The sequence below is a fragment of the Ovis aries genome, chromosome 6, assembly GCF_016772045.2.
Source record: "Ovis aries strain OAR_USU_Benz2616 breed Rambouillet chromosome 6, ARS-UI_Ramb_v3.0, whole genome shotgun sequence".
Classification (NCBI taxonomy): Eukaryota; Metazoa; Chordata; class Mammalia; order Artiodactyla; family Bovidae; genus Ovis; species Ovis aries.
The window spans coordinates 86,624,237-86,641,836 of NC_056059.1; the positions used below are offsets into that span (position 1 = coordinate 86,624,237).

Genomic DNA, 17,600 nt, shown 5'->3' on the forward strand with positions numbered 1-17,600 from the left:
TATGTGATATTAGAAACCACTTTACAATTAAGACACTGTTGTAAAAGCAAGAAGGAAATGATGCACTTAAAGGTTTAAATCAAGAGCACTTTGTCTTTGACCTTCACCACCTTATCCCAAAGAAATCTGCCATGGGCAAATAAAACTTCTGTCTCCTTCCTGACACTAAAGCAGACTAGTGTCAGTTGAAAGGTTAACAGACTGAAAAGATTGAAAATCATAAATGATCCATTTAATATAAAGTATGGGGTGCTTGTCTAACCTTTTATTAACGATCTCACAAACTAAAAATGCTAGCATTGTTTAGTCACTCCACTAGCCCTGCTTTATTGAAGATAAGGATCGGTCTTGCTTTACACATCATGGAAGCTAGTATCTGTATATATCTTTTTAGCTTTCAATTTCCATTACAATTTGGAAGGTTCTCTCTATTAAATAGTTAAGATGCACTAGTGAGTGAAGTCACTCAGTCGTGTCCGACTCCTGCGATCCCATGGACTCTAGCCTACCAGGTTCCTCCGTCCATGGAATTGTACAGGAACCAAGTGGGTTGCCATTTCCTTCTCCAGCAGATCTTCCCAACCCAGGGATCGAACCTGGGTCTCCTGCATAGTAGCCTGATGCTTTACCATCTGAGCCACAGGGAAGTCCAAGGTACACTAAGGGGACATCAAATTACTTTGTCATCCTATCAGATTAGTCACCATAAATCTTTCTTGCATAGGGATTGCCAGCACACATTCTTAAACTTCTTAATTAAGCTATTTAAAATATGTCTTCAAGTAGAAAAGTTCAAAAATTCTTAAAGGAGCTGTTAAATTTAAAAACTCCTATATCTAGTGAGGAAGCTTTCCTTCAATTCTGAGCACTTTAACTGGGTGGAAGAAGTGTGTTAGAAATGAAATCCATTTAATGAACATGTATGGTGGACCCTGGCCTCAGCTGTGTACCTCTCCCCACTGATAGTCCACTTAAACCCTAGGGAGCAACATGATAGGGTTTCACAAAATAATAGACTCTCTAACAGAACTTTAAACAGCTTTGAGTAGATCATGACTATCATTAAGTGACTGTTTAAACAAACCACAATTATAATAAGTTGCTTGTACTTTTGATGGTTACTTCTTTCTAGTACTTGTCTTTACATTTTAACCAGCCCAACATATTTCAAACCACTTTGAAATATGTAACAGTAAATTAAGGTCTTTTTGATTCTATAGGTTGAAATTGCCACTCGTTGTTTAATTGCTCTGGACAAATTACTTAATTTCTCTGATCTGGAATTTTTATGGTAGGAAAAGCAGATAAAATGAATGCTTCTGTCCTTGAAGTGGGGCTTCTCACATGGCTCCAGTGGTAAAGAACCCACCTGCCAGTTCAGGAGACCTAAGAGAGGTGGGTTCAATCTCTGGGTTGGAGAGATCCACTGGAGGAGGGCAAAGCAATGCACTCCAGTATTCTTGTCTGCAGAATCCCAGCAACAGAGGAGCCTGGCAGGCTACAGCCAACAGGGTTGCAAATAGTTGGACACGACTGAAGCAACTTAGTGCACGCACACACACACACACACACACATCCTTGAACCACAGTCCTAGAAGCTCTAGGTTCTCTTATATTTTTTGTCTGTCCTGTGCATGAAGCAATTTCTATGTGCTATGAATTGTCAGTATGTATATGGATGGTAATAAGGAAAATGGTGAGGAAAATGATGATGATTAAAATCAGGAAATAGCTATAAATATTACCATTTTTACCATTTCACTCTTTTGCTGGGTAAGCTCCTTATTCAATGGACTTTTTGTCTGCAACTTCTGGATACATCTGGAGATTAACCCTTGTTTTGGTTCAATAGCAAGCAACTTGAAATATATACTTGGACCAGGCTGTAGAGTTCTGAGGAGGATGATGAATGAATGGATGAAAAGTTCCCTTATTACTGGGGATCTATGTGTCATGTTTTAGCAGCCATATTGAGTACTATATAATGCAGAGTAAGATGGTCTGTACTTGGTCTGGGTAAGATGGACCCCAACACTTATCTATGCTGGCTACATGAAGGATGAGTTTAATATTATGAATATGGACATAAATCCAGATCTAGAGAGATAGGATTAAGCTTCCAAAGGTTGATATGATTCTCACTCACCAATATACAATCTTCTGCACATTTTGCTCCAGTTATGAGGCTCCAGATGGTATAAATACATGTAAAAGAGTTATGAGCTTAAAATTTTTTAAATGTGATTCATTAAAAATACAAGACTTTCAAGCTTTCAAAGCAAAGAGTAAGCAATAGTTGAAAATCTCTAAAACCAAGAATCCTAAGATGTGTCTGAGTAAGTGTTAGTTGCTCAGTCCTTTCCAACTCTTTGCAACCCCATGGATAGTAGCCCATCAGGCTTCTCTGTCCATGGAATTCCCCAAGCAAGAATACTGGAGTGGGTTGCCATTCATTTTCCAGAGGATCTTCCTGACCCAGGGATCAAACCTAGGTCTCCTGCATTGCAGGCAGATTCTTCATAGTCGGGACCACCTGAGTAACCCATTCTCATAATTTTTAAGTAAGTTGTCTAGTTTAGGCTTTTAGGGCTATAGTTGTCCACTACTGGGACTGAAAATAGTAGAATGATGCATTTAAAATAATAAAGTAAATTTCTAATCAAGAGATTCTAGGAATTTTAATTTGGAGTCAGAAATATTACAGAATACTGGTTTTTAAATGACCAAAGTATATCTTTAAAAGCTATTGCTCTTCAGCATCATTTCTATTTATAAGTATGTTGTCCTTTCACTTTTTTAAATGAATTTTAATTCTGACTATTGACAGGAAGGGAACAGGTGTTTGTGTCTTTAGAAAAACTGTTCTCATAAATCTCACATCCTGGCCTTAACAGCTGCACTCTCGGGTAGCAGCTTTCCTCAAGTACAGGTTCCAGTGTCAGTGCTGGGTTTTGTTTGCTTGCTTGTTTGCTCACTGACTTTGTTTACTTGTTTCTGTAGGGGATGACTAGGCTTCTTTAAAAGGTACAGTCTAAAAATCTGGAAGTTAAAAAGTGACAGTAAATGGCATACTGCATCATGTTTTAAGTAACTGTAATGCAGGATGTTAGTCATGTATGGATCTGAGAGTTGAACTGTGAAGAAAGTTGAGCGCTGAAGAATTGATGCTTTTGAACTGTGGTGCCGGAGAAGACTCTTGAGAGTCCTTTGGACTGCAAGGAGATCCAGCCAGTCCATCCTAAAGGAAATCAGTCCTGGATGTTCATTAGAAGGACTGATGTTGAAGCTAAAATTCCAATACTTTGGCCACCTGATGCGAAGAACTGACTCATTTGAAAAGATCCCAATGCTGGGAAAGATTGAGGGCAGGAGGAGAAGGGGACAACAGAGGATGAGTTGGCTGGATGGCACCACTGACTCAATGGACATGAGTTTGGGTAAACTCCGGGAGTTGGTGATGGACAGGGAGGCCTGGCGTGCTGCGATTCATGGGGTCGCAAAGAGTCGGACACGACTGAGCAACTGAACTGAACTGAACTGAACTGAATGCAGGATGTAATTTAATCTCAGTCTTTAATTTGTTAACTATATTACTTATACTCAGCAGCATATACAAAGAATATAGGAATGTGGATATACTTTTTAAAAGTGTGGAAATCATCAGCAAGAGGTTTCAGCAAAGACACATTATGCGGACTTGGTTTCTGAAGACCAACTACCTTAGAAGCAAGGTTCTCTTCTCTAAAGTGAAACCAGTGGGTTGCAGAACACTGTCTTCCAAAATGAGCAGATCTGCCTAGAAGCCACCTAGAGGTATATGGTCCTTTACCTCACTGCTCTGAGCAAGGACAGCAAGAAGCATTCTCACGTAGTCAGAATAATTTGGAGCTCTGTCAGATATTTCTAAAATAGTCCTCAAAGAACACTTGGATATTTTACTGGGTTCCTTCTTGTTTTCTCCACTCTATGTCAGTGTTGGGTAACTTTATTTCTCCACTGAGTTGCAAATGTAGAAGGGGAAAGATATGTTACTTTTAGAACCGGCTGCAGTTTGAGTCTTAGAGGAAGTAGCATTCCTTTTAGAGATAAAACTGTTCCTCCTTTTAACTGTCTTTTGAATTTGCAAAGATAGAATTAAGGGCTACAAGAGTGGAATGTGGGCTTTCCAGGTGGCTCAGTGGTAAAGAATCCGCCTGCAGAAGCCGCAGGACATGGGTTCAATCCCTGGGTCAGAAAGATCCCCTGAAGGAGTAAATGGCAACCGACTCCAGTATTCTTGCTGGGATAATCCCAGGGACAGAGGTGTCTAGTGGGCTATAGTCCATGGGGTCACAGAGTCAGACATGACTGAACACACACACAGATGGATGTAAGCAAAGAAAGGACAAAATAGCTCTGAATATTAATATGTCAGAAGCATGAGAATATTCTGCTAGTAGTCGGAAAGTGACAGAGGGTAAGATCTTAGAATCAGGTTATTTAAACTGCTCCCTGTAACTCTTCTAATCAGTGAATGGTCTCTAGTGAACATCTGTGTGTGTGTTTGTTGCTGAGTTGTGTCTGACTCGTTGCAACCCCCATGGACTATAGCCACCAGACTCCTCTGTCCATGGGATTCTCCAGACAAGAATATGGGAGTGGGTTGCCATTTCCTTCTTTATAGGATCTTCCCAACCCAAGGATCAAACCCTGTCTTTTAGGTCTCCTGCACTGGCAAAGTTCTTTACTGCTAGTACCACCTAGGAAGTGAATATCTGAGCCTCAGGCAACAAGAGCATCCTCAGAAAAACTGATCCCCAGTGATACTGACAGTCCATATCCCACATGTGCTTAGAAAACACACACATCTTATCAAGGAGGGAACCAGCAGTGATGGTGGAGAGAGAGAAGCCTTTCACCTTTTATGAAGAGGTCATCTATTATTGCTCAAAGCCAGAAGCAAAAGGACTCAACAACACATCCTTCCCATCATCACCAATCTGCTGTCAATTTAAATCTTGGCTCTCAGATTCCAAATGAAAATAAATATAAGTATCTACTACCCAGCATACTGCTTGATGTTCATAGCCACACAAACCTTCAATTCTATAAGGCGAGGACAAAAACTCCTATTTTATAAATGAAGGTTTAAAGATTAGCAATATTATTTAATTTGCCTAAGGATACCTAGAGATCAAATTGCCAACATCCGCTGGATCATCAAAAAAGCAAGAGAGTTCCAGAAAAACATCTATTTCTGCTTTTTTGACTATGCCAAAGCCTTTGACTGTGTGGATCACAATAAACTGTGGAAAATTCTGAAAGAGATGGGAACATCAGACCACCTGATCTGCCTCTTGAGAAACCTATAGGCAGGTCAGGAAGCAACAGTTAGAAATGGACATGGAACAACAGACTGGTTCCAAATAAGAAAAGGAAGGGAGTACATCAAGGCTGTATATTGTCACCCTGCTTATTTAATTTATATGCAGAGTACATCATGAGAAACACTGGGCTGGAAGAAGCACAAGCTGGAATCAAGATTGCTGGGAGAAATATCAATAACCTCAGATATGCAATGGTACCACCCTTATGGCAGAAAGTGAAGAGGAGCTAAAAAGCCTCTTGATGAAAGTGAAAGAGGAGAGTGAAAAAGTTGGCTTAAAGCTCAACTTTCAGAAAACGAAGATCATGGCATCTGTTCCCATCACTTCATGGGAAATAGATGGGGAAACAGTGGAAACAGTGTCAGACTTTACTGTTTTGGGCTCCAAAATCACTGCGGATGGTGACTGTAGCCATGAAATTAAAAGACATTTACTCCTTGGAAGAAAAGTTATGACCAACCTAGATAGCATATTGTAGAGCAGAGATATTACTTTGCCAACAGAGGTCCATCTAGGCAAGGCTCTGGTTTTTCCAGTGGTCATGTATGGATGTGAGAGTTGGACGGTGAAGAAAGTTGAGTGCTGAAGAATTGATGCTTTTGAACTGTGGTGTTGGAGAAGACTCTTGAGAGTCCCTTGGACTGCAAGGAGATCCAACCAGTCCATTCTGAAGGAGATCAACCCTGGGATTTCTTTGGAAGGAATGATGCTAAAGCTGAAACTCCAGTACTTTGGCCACCTCATGCGAAGAGTTGACTCATTGGAAAAGACTGTGATGCTGGGAGGGATTGGGGGCAGGAGGAGAAGGGGATGACAGAGGATGAGATGACTGGATGGCATCACTGATGTGATGGATGTGAGTCTGAGTGAACTCCAGGAGTTGGTGATGGATAGGGAGGGCTGACGTGCTGCGATTCATGGGGTCGCAAAGAGCTGGACACAACTGAGCAACTGAACTGACTGACTGATGCACCCAACATAGGAGCCCCTCAATACATAAGACAAACACTAACAGACATAAAAGGAGAAATTACCAGTAACACAATAGTAGTGGGAGACTTTAACACCCCACTCACACCAATGGACAGATCATCAAAACAGAAAATGAATAAGGAAACACAAGTCTTAAATGATACATTAGATGAGATGGATCTCATTGATATCTTCAGGACATTCCAACCAGATGCAGAAGAATACACCTTCTTCTAAAGTGTACACGGAACATTCTCCAGGATAGACCACATCTTGGGTCACAAATCAAATCTCAGTAAATTTAAGAAAATTGAACATTGTATCAAGCGTCTTCTCCAAACACAACACTATGATACTAGATATCAATTACAAGGAAAAAAAACTGTAAGAAACACAAACACTTGGAGATTAAACAATACATTTCTAAGGAACCAACAGGTTACTGAAGAAATCAAAAGGAAAATCAAAAAATTTCTAGAAACAAATGACAAGGAAAACACAACAATGCAAAACCTATGGGATGCAGCAAAGTAGTTCTAAGAGGGAAGTTTATAGCAATACAGCCCTACCTCAAGAAACAAAGACACTATTCAGACGCAGACAAGTCTGATTTTAACATGCCACTGCTCTTTCCACTATTACAAATTGGGTCATTCATTTGTTTAATAAATATTTATCAAGTGTTTATTATGTACCTGCTGCAAGATCTCTATAGAAAAGACAATGTCCTCACTTCCATGAAACATTTTCTAGACAGGAGAACATACAACATGCAAGTAAATAGCACATTAACAAGGTCACTAATAGTACATAAACAAGGTGGCAGTTAGAACTGTGAGGAAAGCATGCAGTGTGATGTTCTGAAGTGATGGAAAGCACTTCCTTGGCACTAGAGTATTCCAGAAAAGTTCTCTCTGAAAATAAAACATTTAAGTCAAGTCTTAAAGATGAAAAAGAAACCACTGAGGCAAACATCTAGGGACCAAGGATTTCAGATGAATGGAAAAGCAAAAACAAAGCCTCTGACATGTTTGAGGAGAATAGGAAGGAATCCAAAGTGCAGGAACACAGTGAAGGAACTGGTGGTACCAGATGAGGTGAACAGAAACCAAATTATTTTAAGGTTTTTTCAAATTTAAAATGTAACAAGTTTTTTAAAACATTTTGTAAACCATGGTAATAAGCTTGTATTTTACTCAAGATTCAGTGAAAAGCCAGTAAGGATGCTAAATAGAGCAGGACATCATCTGAATAACATAGAAAATGATCTAGAAAACGAGCTGAAGGAGAATCAGCATGGAAGCAGGGGATTAATGAAAAAGCCATCACAGCCATCGATGTCATGGTACCCAGAGGGTAAGAACCAAGGAACCAAGAACCATGGTACCAGGAACCAGAGGGTAAGAGGCAAGAGATTAGTTTGGAGTTTACTGCAGCAATTCATGCTAGAGATCATCCTGTCCTAGACTAGGTCGGTGGTTCTTCACTGGGTACAAAACTGGGTCTATCCGGAGACTAGCAACATCTGGAGACTTTTTTTTTTTTTTTTTTTTCCAAAACTGGAGAGACAATACTGACATCTAGTGGGCAGAGACCAAGGATGCTGCTAGACATGCTACAATACAGAAGATTGTCTCACTGAAAAAAACAGACATCTGGTCCATAATGTCAATGGTACCAAGGCCAAAAGACCCACAAAATTGGGGGAAAATACCAAAATTGGAGAAAGAGAAGTTTGAGATATATTTTAGTAAGTACAGACAGGATGCATCAAAAAGTGTTAAATAAAGTATAAAGTCTCAATGTTTGATCTGTATAAGTGGGAGGGCAAAGGTGCCAGTTACCAAGATAATGAAGACCAGAGGAAAAATGAGATTGAGAGTTTAATCAAGTATTCAGTCTGAAGTACACTGTGTTCAAAATGACTATTATTCAGACTGAGACCCCAAGCAGTTTAATAAATATAGAGGTTGAACTCTATAGGAAAACTCTGGGCAAAAAATATAAATATGAGAGTTATAAGCATTTGAAATTTTACTTAAAGACATGGAATTGAATGAGATCATATAGGGAGATAGGTGGGAAAGGAGCTGAAAAGGGAAGGGAAGAGAATGAACGAGAAGGCAAGGGAAGAAAGCTCAGGTTTACACCTGAGGCACTCTCACTTTTCTAGACAGTTCAGAAAACTATAAGGAACAATCAGGGAAGTAACAGCAAAACCAGGAGAGTGGTATCATGGAATCTAGGAGGGGAAAGAAAAGTATTTCAAGAAGGAGGCAGTGGTTTATGGTACAAATGCCACCAAAAGGCTGAATAGAATGGAAACCAAATAGCATCCCTTAGCTCTGGCATCTTGGAGATCATTGCTGCTCAAGTTGCTAAGTCATGTCTGACTCTTTTGCAACCCCAAGGACTGTAGCCCTCTATCCATGGGATTTCCCAGACAAGAATACTGAAATGAGCTGGCATTTCCTCCTCCAGGGGATCTTCCTGACCCAGGGATCGAACTCAAGTCTCTTGCATTGGCAAGTGGATTCTTTACCACTGAGCCACCAGGGTGTTTTTAATGGAGTCGTGGGAATGGAAGCTTCTGTGAAATGAGGGAGGTGAAGAAACAGAGAGAGAAAATGCAAACAATTCCTATTTTGGGAATTGGAGTCAAAAATAAGGCAGACTGTAGGGTCAAGTGAGTTTGGTTTTGTATTTCTTAATGTGGAGATTGCTGATAGAAATGATCCAAGGAAAATGAGATGGGAAGGGAACTGAAAAGGTGAAGTTCTTAAGAAAGTAGAAAAGAATGGGATCCAGAACAAAAGTAGAAAGTAAATGAAAGCGTTAGTCACTGAGTTGTCTGACTCTTTGCAACCCCATGGACTGTAGCTCATCAGGCTCCTCTGTCCATGGGATTCTCCAGGCAATTTCCTTATGGAAAAGTTGCCATTTCCTTCTCCAGGGGGTTCTTCCTGACCCAGGAATCAAACCCAGGTCTCCTGCATTGCAGGTGGATTCTTTGCCACCTGAGCAGAGGAGTTGTCCATCAGTAGGAGTAAGGATACTTCTGCCACTGTAGTAAGAAAGATAAGCCCACATGCAGGTAGGTTGAGAAGATAAGAGAGTTTCCCTATAATGGCTTTTATTTTTTCCATGTTGTTTCAGTTAAAGAAGGAGAAGTGAACGGCTGGAAAGAGTAGGGAGGAGGAAGAGATTTGAAGAGGGATAATCCCAAGTGAGGATCCTTGGTTAGATCCATCCTTGACCTGAAGTTTTGACTATCCTCAGCACCATGGCTAAGTGACCATAATAATAAAGACTTCTCACTGAAAACACAGCTATCTGAACCCACACCACTTAACCAAGTCGTTGAGGATTATTGGAACTGATCTCACAGCAGAACAACTGGAATTACTAGACAAGCTTGCCCCAGACCACGAGTCTCTAGTCAGGCATGCTCACTCACACTGCAAAGTGTTGTTGTCAAACCCAAGTCATGTGCTGTATGGACAGTGAATCCAAACAAGCAAAAACATCAAAGTCTGGAGCAAAGAAAGGCGTAGTAGTCAAGGAGGCACCAACCCAGAAGATGGGAGATGTCGACTGTCTCAAAAACACCCTGTTTCCTGGCCGGGTTGCAAGGTTTATAAAGCCAAAAAAGATAGAGGTGGGTGGGCAGGATTCTTCATGATTTCAGCTTCCTGATAAGATACAGACGCAGACTTCCTGGAGCTGCTTTTTTTCGCTTGATATGTCACTGTGGTGATTGTGATTGAACTATGTATTTCTGTAAAGCAGACCATTAAATCATGGTCTTGTGATCCCTTAACTTCTTTCCAGGAGAGAGAAAAAGGTGATGGTTGTGGCATTTTACATTTACTTGGAGCCTTGGTGATGGTTCGGGCGTTTCAGTTCTTAATTGGCCCTCCCTGTGTCATCAGTTTTAAGTCCGTTTGGGGCCAGCTGGTTGAAGCCACAGGACATTATCTCAACAGCGTCGGGTCATAAATCAAGGCATTGGTTTAAGCTAGCAGTCATGGAAGAGATTATGTTGGGCTTGCTTTCCCTTGTTTTGCATTCTCTCACTTTCCCAGGTAGTAACTTTGAATCTGCTCTTTGGAACTCAGGGAAGGTCTAGGAGATTAAAGCCTTTTTGTATAAACAAGAAATGAGAGACACAGAAAGACTTCTGACCCTGGGGGAACTCCACAGGGCCCAGTTGGGTTTTAAAAGGATTGTGTTATATATTCTTCAGCCTAAAATCTCAGTCTCTTTCCCTTCTCCCTCAGCTCTTAGTAAATGAACTTACCTAACATTTAACAATTCCCTCCATGTATTGCCACCACATCTACAAATCTGCCTGCAATTGTTTCCATCCTACTTGTCTTTATTCCTGTTACAGTGGCTCAGCCCAAGATCAAACCCTCTATTTGTGCTCTAGATACAAAACACCCTGCCTTCCCAGCACCTTTATTCCTTTATTTCTCCACCAAGTCACAGCTAAAGTCTTCAAAAGGCCAAGTTGTCTACAGATATCCTATCATCCTGTGTTCACATCTTTACCTTTCACTCACCTCTCAATGTCCTCTGATTCAGCTTTCATTCCAGGATTTCAATTCCTCAGTTCACCAATGACTTCGTTGCTGTTGTTCAGTAGCTCAGTCGTGTCCGACTCTTTGTGAACCCCTGGGCTGCAGCCCACCAGGCTCCTCTGTTCATGGGATTTCCCAGGCAAGAATACTGGAGTGGGTTGCCACTGCCTCCTCTAGGGGGTCTTCCGCACCCAGGGACTGAACCCACATCTTCTGAATTGGCGGGAAGATTCTTTACCACTGAGCCACCAAAGAAGCCCTCACCAACGATTTACTTGCTGCTAATTTAAATGGACTTATTTCAGTAGCTATTACACTTGATCTCTTATCAACTCCCCACACTTTGTCATTCTTCAAAAATTCTCTTACTTTGCCCTGTCTAAAAGTGTCCCCTCCAAGTTTTACTCCTGTGGAGCTGCTCCTTTGCTGTCTCTTGTACAGACTTCTCCACCTCCATCCAAACTTCAAGATGTTGGCCTTGGGCATGACTGTGTATTTGGCGTTGTCTATTCTTATTTTACATCAGAGATAACAAATTGGCAACCTTCCAGCTCATCACCACTGTATGAAAAATAGTAAATATCCAACAGCTATGTGTTTGAATTAGTTATAAGACCAGAACTCAGTTGGGTTTAGGGTAAGGGGAAGAGGACACAAGGTGAAACTAGACACTAAAGTGAGCCCCAAGACAAGAAATTCCTCCCCACCCCAATCAACAGTCTCTCCTAATAGTTAACATAAATTACCTAGACTGATTGATAACAATTGTCCAACAATAGACACTTAAGGATATCGTTGACATCTGGTGATTTTAAAATATGATCAGGAGGTTGTCTGGAGTATTTAGCCTGGGGTCTACAATCGAGAAAATCGTACAGCTTAACTATACAGCCAAATAAAAGCTATATTCGAACACCCAGTAAAATGAGTGTCAAATAAAGACACTACCACCAATTTACTTGCTTATTTCTCTTCTAAGATACAGTGATAGTTTTTTTTTTGTTTACCTGTCTGATGCAAAGAGCTGACTCATTTGAAAAGACCCTGATGCTGGGAAAGATTGAGGGCAGGAGGAGAAGGGGACGACAGAGGATGAAATGGTTGGATGGCATCACCAACTCTATGGACATGAGTTTGGATAAACTCTGGGAGCTGGTAATGGACAGGGAGGCCTGGCGTGCTGCAGTTCATGGAGTCGCAGAGTCGGACATGACTGAGCGACTGAACTGAACTGAACTGATCAATCTCGTAAGTCAGCAAAGGAAAAGTAGAACCAAGAAAACAGCACAGTCTGATTCTCCTGCTTTCAGGCCAGCTTCATCTCAATAAAACTCTGATCAAATTCAACTTATTCTAAAACCAGCTGATGAGTTTTAAAAAAAAATAGTCCCAATCTAAACTCATCCAGAAATAACCAGTCAGCCAAGAGTTGGCTCTAAACAAATTCACCGGAGATCAGCTAATCAACAAAGTTTACCGTTCACAAACTCATCCCCAAATGTTTATTCAAGTTTTATGAAATCAACTTATCAGAAAAGCACTTCCTCATCCAAAGCTCATCAAAAGGCAGCTGTTTAGCGAGGACCTGGTTCTACACAAATTTACCCAAGACAAGCTGATCTGCAGAGAATTCTTTTATCCAAAGAAGCTGTTCAGCAAGGAGCTACCCCAAACAGACTCACCCAAAACAAATCAGTACTCATCCAAAACAGCTGCCTCTAAACAAACTCTCCAAAAACTATAAAAAACATCAAAAAAGCGTTTCCCTTTCCACAGCTGGTTGGAAAACAGTGATCAGCTAAGACCTGTATGTACAAAAAACACTATTCAAGAATAACTAATAAGCAAGGAACCAACCCATCTAAAATGCACCCCAAAATGGCTGTTTAATTAGGTGTTATCTTACCATACAGTCATCCAAGAGTGGTTTGTTAGGCAAAGAATTGTCCTGACCAAAGCACTTCCTAAAAAAGCTATTCAGTCAGGCACTTGCTCTCCAAAAATTCATATAAAACTCTATAGTCAATCAAACTCTGACCTATCAAAGTATTTTCTAAAATCTGGTATTCATGAAACACTTTAAAACATTAACCTTGCTGAAAACCACCTCAAAACTGATTATACCAAAAAAAAAAAAAAAAAAAAAGCTGATCACACCAAATTTTACCCAAGTCCACAAATCAACAAAAGACCTGGACAAACTCAATCTTATCAAAATGAAATATCTCCTCACCTGCTCCTCTACCAAAACCCACATCCAGATCTAACATTTTCATTTTCAAGCTCTCACCCTCAAACACAAACCTGTACTACCCACAGAAAATTAGGATATATGCTCAAATACCTTCTGTAGAGCCACTTTTCTTTGGAGTGGTTTGATGAATGAATGCCAGAAGGACAGCCAATGAATTAAGTGTGTCTAAAATTCTACTTCCCAGGTAGCACTAGTGGTAAAGAACATCTCCTGCCATTGCAGGAGATGCAAGAGAAGTGAGTTTGATCCCTGGGTTGGGAAGATCCCCTGGAGTAAGAAAAGGCAACCCACTCCAGTATTCTTGCCTGGAAAATTCCATGGGCAGAGGAGCCTGGTGGGCTACAATCCATGAGTGAGCAACTAAACACAAAGAATTCTATTAGATAGGAAAAAAAAAACTATATAGGTTTATTACTAATCTCGTGAAGTTTTTTCAGATTGGGTATTGGGAAAATATGTCCAGAATTCTTGGCAGAATGATTTGGCCATTGGTCACAGGTGATAAAGTTGGCAAGAAAATCTTAACTTCTTTTTGGAAGTAAACTAATTACCCACTTTGAACAGACATAATCGAAGGCATCTCTTTTTCTCTTAATTTCTGCCCTGTTGTTCTGCCAAAAATAATTGAAATTCTACCACGATAGAATGGATGCTTCCCAGGTGGCTCAGTGGTGAAGAACCACCACCAGCCCCCCAACCCTGGTCAATATAGGAGATGCAGGTTTGATTCCTGGATTGGAAAGATCCCCTGGAGAAGGAAATGGCAACCCACTCCAGTTTTCTTGCCTAGGAAATCCCATGGACAGATGGGAGCTGGGTGGGCTACAGTCCATGGGGTTACAAAGAGCCAGACACAACTGAGCGACTGAACACAACAAAAGGGTGGTTGTGCACAGTGGGGCTCTCAGGAGATCCATGAAACCCCTGAGGTTGGTGGGTACACATTGTGTTCATGGGCATATATGCATTTTTCCTGAGGAGACAGTGTCCATAAATCAAAGAAACTTAAACTAAAGCCAATAAGAAATACTAAGAAATGTCTAGACCTACAGGGCTAGGTGTTGCCTGTAGTTCACAAAATACTGTAATGAATCCTGATAGCCTAAGTCATTTAAGAAAAATAAATTACCTCTCTGTTTTTGCTGATGTCTCTCGGTTTTCAAAAGATTTAGGAATTTTCCCCTTTTTTATTACCTATTTCTTGACTCCTACCTCCATAATTATATTATTGCAAGTTATCAGCTTTCTTTTTTTTTGAAATTTTTAAGATGAATTTATTAAGTTCAATGATGAAAGCCATCAGAAGAATATTCTCCTGAATTTTTTTTTTTTCTTAGAAAAAAGAAAGGAAAATCAACACCCTCTCAGCATAGCGGCAGTCAAGCCTCTCTGCAGACGGGAATAGTCCATCAGTCGGTCAAGTCCCTCTCCCGGTCAGCAGGATTGTAGTCTGGATCATCGTCATTGTCCTCCAGCTCCAAGTCATCCATTTCCTGAAACAAAGACTCATCTACCTCCACGTTGTTTCCAGCATCTTCCAAGAACTGGATATTAGATGTGTCGAGATTACGATCTGTTTCAAATAGTTACCCACTTAATTTACTTTTTCCTGCTTGCTCTTCTTCATTCATCCATTTCTTTTTAATTTCCAAGAGTTCTGCATCAAACTTGGCCTTCCAATTTAAGAAATTCTCAATTATAACAGGAGTACCATGGAATAATTGCTTTTCGGCTTCTTCTGCTTCTTTTTCTTTTTGTTTCTTTTCTTCTTCTCATCTAGTTTTTATTTGATCTACTATTTCATTTAATTTTTCTTGCACAGCTGTCACTAAGGTGAAGATCATTACCATACCAAGGTTTTCTTCTGCCTGTAATGCTAATAATTTTAAAATATCGGCTACATTATTATCTTCCAGATTTAACTGGGTGAATATTTCATAAAGGGGAGCTTCATCTGGGTATTTTTCACTGTATGTAAACTTGAGGGTTGTCTGGACAGTTTCATCATTTTCTCCAGCCTCAGATGTCACAGTAATGGTGAAGTGGGGTGGATTTTCTGATAATACTGTGAAGGAGTCAGGGTAGATGGCCTCCAGAGCCTCCAGCTCGTTGCGCCGCTCCTCGCCATAATCTCTCATCGCGGCCCTCGCTGCAGCCCATGGATCGCCCAGGTACCCAGGCAGGGTGGTGCAGCCTGGACCGCGACCGCGCCGGGGGAGCAGGCAGCGGCCGGGCGAGCGCAGGCGCAGAGTCCTAGGCAGAGAGGCCTGGGGCCGACAGCCAGGCGGGCCTGCTGATCAAAAGCCCCGCGCCGGCCTCCGCCTCTGCAAGTTATCAGCTTTCAAAGTTAAAATTCCTTGTCTAAGAAAGTACTTTGCTTTCTTTATTTCCCACGTTTATTTTGGTCAAAACCTATGGACTGCTCGGTTTACCTCTGTTTTTGCTGATGTCTCTCAGTTTTCAAAAGATTAGTAATTTTCCCCTTTTATATTACATATTTCTTGACTCCCACCTCCATAATTATATTATTGCAAGTTATCAGCTTTCAAAGCTAAAATTCCTTGTCTAAGAAAGTACTCCACTTTCTTTGTTTCCCACATTTATTTTGGCCAAAACCTATGTACTGCTCAGTTTCCGAGCTAGGGCATGTCCCATTATAGCTTGGGGTTGGAGACGTCCACATCAGGCATTTGATGCACTGTCAGTTCCCTGAATCACCTGATGTCCAGACAGTCACACAGTGATTCAACTGAATCAGCTAACCACTGGCACCAAACTCTAGGCTGGCAACAGAACCCAAGTCTCCTCACCTAATCCCAGGAACAACAGTGGCATAAAATTCAACTCTACTTCTTCCAAAAAGAAAAAACAATTAAGGAAGCCCCTCCCCCTACACATTCATTGAAAATAATGCTCAGGAAAGAGTGGATTCCACAGTGTCACAGCCTCCCTCCCACTCATTGAGGCTCAAATATTTAATGTCCCCCCACCTAGAAAATCCCATGGACGGAAGAGCCTAGTAGGCTGCAGTCCATGGGGTCGCTAAGAGTCGGACACAACTGAGCGACTTCACTTTCACTTTCACTTTCCTGCATTGGAGAAGGAAATGGCAACCCACTCCAGTGTTCTTGCCTGGAGAATCCCAGGGGAGCCTGGTGGGCTGCCTTCTCTGGCGTCGCACAGAGTCGGACACGCCTGAAGCGACGCAGCAGCAGCAGCAGCAACAAAAGGTAAGCTCCTTAAGGCAGGGATTTTTACCACTGTTTTATTCCCAGAAACTGAAACAATTTGAGCAGAACACATGCTAGCTGACGAGTTAGAAGAACAAACTGACAGAATAAAAGAATGAATGAATGTGCCTATGAAAGCCTGTGAGAACACATAGTTGCTTCCCTTGTACATCCTTCAGCCCTTGTGTGTCATTGCCCCTCTTAAGATCACCCCACTGACCATGCTCTTCACTGTCCCATCAATCATATCTATCCTTCAAATCCACTTAAAGCCCCATCTCTTCTCTGAACTCTACCTCATTCCAGCGCCCTACAGTATATACCTCTGCAATTTATCTGTCAACATGCAGTGACCCATACGGTGCTCTGCAAAGACATTAACATAGAAGACACTGAATAATCACAAGACATGGCTCCGGAACTTTCCATCTAGCTCAAGAGAAACATACAATCAGGAGATAAGGAAGGAGCTCTATCTGATTGAGATGAAGGAGATAGTGTCAATGGAGAGCCAAAAGAAGTAATATTAAGAGAAACAGACAAACAAAAATACTACAGGTGATTAAAATTAGGTATCTCTCCAACCCTGTCTTTCACCGCTGCCCTCACCTCATTTTGTTCCTGTGATAAGGAGCAATAACATCTTGCCTCCATCTATAAAAACTTGTTCTGCCTGGATGCTCTTCTTGCATTCATAATGAATGAATCCTTTTTACTCTTCAAAACCAGCTCAGAGGTCACCTCCTCTAATAAGCCCTCTCTGCCCTCCTGGACCCAACAAAATTAACCAAGCTCCCCTCCATACCTGTGAATACTCCTAGGATTACACTTACTGCTTCTCAGGTGGTGCAGTGGTAAAGAATCCATCTGCCAATGCCCAGAGACCCAAGAAATGCAAGTTTGATCCCTTGGTTGGGAAGATCCCTTGCAGTAAGAAATGACAACCCATTCTAGTATTCATATTTGAAAAATTCCATGGAAAGAGAAACCTGGTGGGCTACAGTCCATGGGGTCACAAAGAGTCTCAGACACAAGTGAGCACACACACATACATTATTACACTTACCAAGGGTATACTGGTTAACCTTTGTGTGTCCCCTATTCTTACCTGACTGTAATGAAAGTTGACTGTGCAATGGATAGTTATAGAAAAGCTTTGGAGAACAACTCATTGTCTCAGACATTCTATAGTTTG

General features: G+C 41.2%; 1 pseudogene; it reads right to left on the reverse strand.

The window, feature by feature from the left end:
• Positions 1 to 13,991: 13,991 nt before the first annotated feature.
• LOC105615512 (RWD domain-containing protein 1-like) lies at positions 13,992 to 15,365 on the reverse strand (annotated as a pseudogene).
• Positions 15,366 to 17,600: the final 2,235 nt, after the last annotated feature.